Here is a 6,591-nt window from a genome sequence, read left to right as displayed (position 1 = left end):
TCCTTTAATGTTTGTTTGCACCCAACATGAAACTCATAGTAGACACCCGAGATTAACCAGATAGTAGATAGATAGTACTGATTACTGCCCCAATATTACCCCAAAACCATTTAAAAACTCAAGTTTCAGCATTAGTATGGACCTGACTCGGAGTCTAATAGGTGAATAGGACGATAAAGTAGCATGTCATCATATTAAGTGATGCATAACGTAAGCAGATACGAAAGAGTGTGACCTATCTTGCGGACCCGTGTAGTTCTCAAGGTCATCTGCTCAGTTGATGATGGTAATGCAGTTTTCGTGGCTGCCGGCGGCGGGGAAGAAGATCTGAGGCGGCGAAAGACAGTCAGGAGAGCGGATCCCTGTTGTGGTGAACCCTTCCATCATTGGAGCAGCTGAGCTGGGGTGGAACACATCATAGCAGGAGTGGGACAAACCACGCAAGGTTTTTCTTTGACACATATCTGTAACAGAAGCAATTGTGTAAGGTCTTGTTTGAATTTGAGGATTCTAACAATGCAGGGATAGGAAATACACAGGAATAGGATAGGAATGCACGTGCAAAACCGAGAATTTAAAAACACAGGGTTTCTGCCAATCTGGGTGTTTGTTCACAAGAATTGGAAGATCACATGATGCAAAGAAGCATGGTGAGATTAAGTTAAACCACAAGAAAATGTACGGTTATAATGCTATTATGCTACTATCTCTTAGTCTTGTGCTTCATGAATAGGAATTTGAAAAGGAGGACAAGTGGATATTAAAATTCCTACGATTTTTCTTTCAAGGAGACACTAAAGGAACAAATCCTACAGTTTTCCTTTGCTCCATTCCTTTGAACCAAATGCATGAATAGTAGTACCATAGGAAACTTTCCAATTCCTATGTTTTTCCTTCACTTTTCCTTTCAAGCACTGGCGATTCTAGTAGGCAGGCATGAGCAAGTAAAAGCCTACACTCAAAAAATGTTTTTGGTGCTACTTATACTACTTTGGACCCAGGCCACTACCCTACTATCTCAACTCCCAGGCCCATCTACAAATGCATAGCTCAAACGCGCAGAGATAAATAATGATGGTGTTCAAGAGAGTCCATCATGGATAGCTAAGTTGCCTGGTACCTCACTGCTTGTCATATAGTAGGAGAAACTAATCGTATTTCATGTTACTACGTGTGCTTAGTAGACAATATATATAACATGCAGAGTAAAAAAAGAGATGCAACAAGTGTACAACATCTTTGGCGAAGCCATGTCGATCTCAGCGTGATTGGGTTGGTCGGTGAGCATGCTATTGGGGAATGTAGTATTTCAAAAAAAATCCTACGATCATGCAAGATCTATCTAGGAGAAGCATAGCAACGAGCGGGGAGAGTGTGTCCATGTACCCTCGTAGACCGAAAGCGGAATTGTTTAGTAACGTGGTTGATGTAGTCGAACGTCTTCGCGATCCAACCGATCCAAGCACCGAATGTATGGCACCTCTGCGTTCAGCACACATTCAGCTCGATGACGTCCCTTAAGCTCTTGATCCATTTGAGGACGAGGGAGAGTTCCGTCAGCACGACGGCGCGACGACGGTGATGATGAAGTTACCGGCGGAGGGCTTCGCCTAAGCACTACGACGATATGACCGAGGTGTGTAACTATGGAGGGGGGCACCGCACACGGCTAAGAGAAGACTTGGTGTGACTTTGGGGTGCACCCCTCCCACATATATAAAGGAGGTGGGAAGAGGAGGCCGGCCCTAGAGGGGGCGTGCCAAGGGGGGAGTCCTACTTGGGCTCCCAGTCCAAGTAGGATTCGCCGCCCCCTTTCCTATTCCCACTATGAGGAGGGAAGGAGGAAGAGGAGAGAAGGAAGGAGGGGGGTGCCGCCCCCACCCCTTGTCCAATTTGGATTGGCAAGGGGGGAGCGCGCCACCTCTTGGCTAGCCCTCTCTTTGATCCACTAAGGCCCATGGTGGCCCATTAACCTCCCGGGGGGTTCTGGTAACCCCCGGTACTCTGAAACTTGTCCGAAATGAACCGAACCATTCCGGTGTCCGAATGTAACCGCCCAATATATGAATCTTCACCTCTCGACAATTTCGAGACTCCTCGTCATGTCCATGATCTTATCCGAGACTCTGAACAAACTTCGATCATCAAATCACATAACTCATAATACAAATCGTCATCGAACGTTAAGCGTGCGGACCCTACGGGTTCGATAACTATGTAGACATGACCGAGACACATCTCTGGACAATAACCAATAGCGGAACCTGGATGCTCATATTGGCTCCTACATATTCTATGAAGATCTTTATTGGTCAAACCGCACAACAACATACGTTGTTCCCTTTGTCATCGGTATGATACTTGCCCGAGATTCGATCGTCGATATCATCATACCTAGTTCAATCTCGTTACTGGCAAGTCTCTTTACTCGTTCCATAATGCATCATCCTGTAACTAACTCATTAGTCACATTGCTTGCAAGGCTCGTAGTTATGTGCATTGCCGAGAGGGCCCAGAGATACCTCTCCGATACATGGAGTGACAAATCCTAATCTCGATCTATGGCAACTCAACAAGCACCATCGGAAACACCTATAGAACATCTTTATAATCACCCAGTTACATTGTGACGTTTGATAGCACACAAGGTGTTCCTACGGTATTCGGGAGTTGCATAATCTCATAGTCAGAGGAACATGTATAAGTCATGAAGAAAGCAATAGCAATAAAACTAAACAATGATTATGCTAAGCTAACGGATGGGTCTTGTCCATCACATCATTCTCTAATGATGTGATCCCATTCATCAAATGACAACACATGTCCATGGTTAGGAAACTTAACCATCTTTGATTAACGAGATAGTCTAGTGGAGGCATACTAGGGACACTCTGTTTGTCTATGTATTCACACGTGTACTAAGTTTCCGGTTAATACAATCCTAGCATGAATAATAAACATTTATCATGATATAAGGAAATATAAATAACAACTTTATTATTGCCTCTAGGGCATATTTCCTTCAGTCTCCCACATGCACTAGAGTCAATAATCTAGATTACATAGTAGTGATTCTAACACCCATGGAGTGTTGGTGATGATCATGTTTTGCTCATGAGAGAGGCTTAGTCAACGGGTCTGCAACATTCACATCCGTATGTATCTTGCAAATCTCTACTTCTCCCTCCTTTACTTGATCGCAGATGAAATTGAAGCGTCTCTTGATGTGTTTGGTTCCCTTGTGAAATCTGGATTCCTTTGCCAAGGCAATTGCTCTAGTATTGTCACAAAAGATTTTCATTGGACCCCATGCACTAGGTATTACACCTAGATTGGATATGAACTCCTTCATCCAGACTCCTTCATTTGTTGCTTCTGAAGCAGCTATGTACTCCGCTTCACACATAGATCCCACCACGACGGCCAGTGAATTGTAATACGACTCACTATAGGGCGAATTCGAGCTCGGTACCCGGGGATCCTCTAGAGTCGACCTGCAGGCATGCAAGCTTGCATCGACGTAACCATTTACGATGAGCTCTGTCACCTCCATAAACGTGAAACATATCCTTAGTCCTTTTCAGGTATTTTAGGATGTTCTTGACCGCTGTCCAGTGATCCACTCCTGGATTACTTTGGTACCTCCCTGCTAAACTAATAGCAAGGCACACATCAGATCTGGTACACAGCATTGCATACATGATAGAACCTATGGCTGAGGCATAGGGAATGACTTTTATTTTCTCTCTATCTTCTGTAGTGGTCGGGCATTGAGTCTGACTCAACTTCACACCTTGTAACACAGGCAAGAACCCTTTCTTTGATTGATCCATTTTGAACTTCTTCTAAACTTTATCAAGGTATGTGCTTTGTGAAAGTCCAATTAAGCATCTTGATCTATCTCTATAGATCTTGATGCCCAATATATAAGCAGCTTCACCGAGGCCTTTCATTGAAAAATTCTTATTCAAGTATCCTTTTATGCTATTCAGAAATTCAGTATCATTTCCGATCAACAATATGTCATCCACATATAATATCAGAAATGCTACAGAGCTCCCACTCACTTTCTTGTAAATACAGGCTTCTCCAAAAGTCTGTATAAAACCATATGCTTTGATCACACTATCAAAGCGTATATTCCAACTCTGAGAGGCTTGCACCAATCCATAAGTGGATCGCTGGAGCTTGCACAATTTGTTAGCACCTTTTGGATTGACAAAATCTTCTAGTTGCATCATATACAACTCTTCTTTAAGATATCCATTAAGGAATGCAGTTTTTACATCCATTTGCCAAATTTCATAATCATAAAATGCGGCAATTGCTAACATGATTCGGACAGACTTAAGCATCACTACGGGTGAGAAGGTCTCATAGTAGTCAACTCCTTGAACTTGTCAAAAACCTTCCGCAACAAGTCGAGCTTTATAGACAGTAACATTACCGTCAGCGTCAGTCTTCTTCTTGAAGATCCATTTATTCTCTATGGCTTGCCGATCGTCGGGCAAGTCAACCAAAGTCCACACTTTGTTCTCATACATGGATCCCATCTCACATTTCATGGCCTCAAGCCATTTCGCGGAATCTGGGCTCATCATCGCTTCCTCATAGTTCATAGGTTCATCATGGTCCAGTAACATGACCTCCATAACACGATTACCGTACCACTCTGGTGCGGATCGCACTCTGGTTAACCTACGAGGTTCGGTAGTAACTTGATCAGAAGCTTCATGATCATCATCATTAGCTTCCTCACTAATTGGTGTAGGAATCACTAGAACTAATTTCTGTGATGAACTGAACTACTTTCCAATTCATGAGAAGGTACAATTACCTCATCAAGTTCTACTTACTCGCGAGAAACTCCTTCTCTAGAAAGGATCCATTCTTAGGAACGAATATCTTGCCTTCGGATATGTGATAGAAGGTGTACCCAATAGTTTCCTTTGGGTATCCTATGAAGACACATTTCTCCGATTTGGGTTCGAGCTTATCAGGTTGAAGCTTTTTCACATAAGCATCGCAGCCCCACACTTTAAGAAATGACAACTTGGGTTTCTTGCCAAACCACAGTTCATATCGTGTCGTCTTAACGGATTTAGATGGTGCCCTATTTAATGTGAATTCAGCCGTCTCTAAATCATAACCCCAAAACTATAGCGGTAAATCTGTAATAGACATCATAGATCACACCATATCTAATAAAGTGTGGTTATGACATTCGGACACACCATTACGCTGTGGTGTTCCAGGTGGCGTAAGGTGCGAAACTGTTCCACATTGTTTCAAATGAAGACCAAACTAATAACTCAAATATTCTCCTCCACAATCAGATTGTAGAAGCTTTATTTTCTTGTTACGATGAGTTTCCACTTCACTCTGAAATTCTTTGAACTTTTCAAATGTTTCAGACTTATGTTTCATCAAGTAGATATACCCATATCTGCTTAAATCATCTGTGAAGGTCAGAAAATAATGATACCCGCCGCGAGCCTCAACACTCATTGGACCGCATACATCAGTATGTATTATTTCCAACAAGTCAGTTGCTCGCTCCACTGTTCCAGAGAACGGAGTCTTAGTCATCTTGCCCATGAGGCATGGTTCGCAAGCATCAAGTGATTCATAATCAAGTAATTCGAAAAGCCCATCAGCATGGAGTTTCTTCATGCGCTTTACACCAATATGACCTAAACGGCAGTGCCACAAATAAGTTGCACTATCATTATTAACCTTGCATCTTTTGGCTTCAATATTATGAATATGTGTATCACTACAATCGAGATTCAACAAGAATAGACCACTCATCAAGGGTGCATGACCATAAAAGATATTACTCATATAAATAGAACAACCATTATTCTCTGATTTAAATGAATAACCGTCTCGCATCAAACAAGATCTAGATATAATGTTCATGCCCAACATTGGCACCAAATAACAATTATTTAGGTCTAAAACTAATCCGGATGGTAGATGTAGAGTTAGCATGCCGACGGCGATCACATCGACTTTGGAACCATTTCCCACGCGCATCATCACCTCGTCCTTAGCCAATCTTCGTTTAATCTGTAGCCCCTGTTTCGAGTTGCAAATATGAGAAACAGAACCAGTATCAAATACCTAGGCACTACTACGAGCATTAGTAAGGTACACATCAATAACATGTATATCAAATATACCTTTCACTTTGCCATCCTTCTTATCCGCCAAATACTTGTGGCAGTTCTGCTTCCAGTGACAAGTCCCTTTGCAGTAGAAGCACTCAATCTCGGGCTTAGGTCCAGACTTGTGCTTCTTCACTTGAGCAGCAACTTGCTTGTTGTTCTTCTTCAAGTTCCCCTTCTTCCCTTTGCCCTTTTTCTTGAAACTAGTGGTCTTGTTAACCATCAACACTCGATGCTCCTTCTTGATTTCTACCTCCGTAGCCTTTAGCATCGTTTAGAGCTCGGGAATTGTCTTATCCATCCCTTGCATATTATAGTTCATCACGAAGCTTTTGTAGCTGGGTGGCAGCGATTGAAGAACTCTGTCAATGACACTATCATCAGGAAGATTAACTCTCAGTTGAGTCAAGTGGTTGTGGTA

Source organism: Triticum urartu, chromosome 2 (assembly GCF_003073215.2).
Source record: "Triticum urartu cultivar G1812 chromosome 2, Tu2.1, whole genome shotgun sequence".
NCBI classification, from domain to species: domain Eukaryota; kingdom Viridiplantae; phylum Streptophyta; class Magnoliopsida; order Poales; family Poaceae; genus Triticum; species Triticum urartu.
This window is presented reverse-complemented; position numbering follows the sequence as displayed.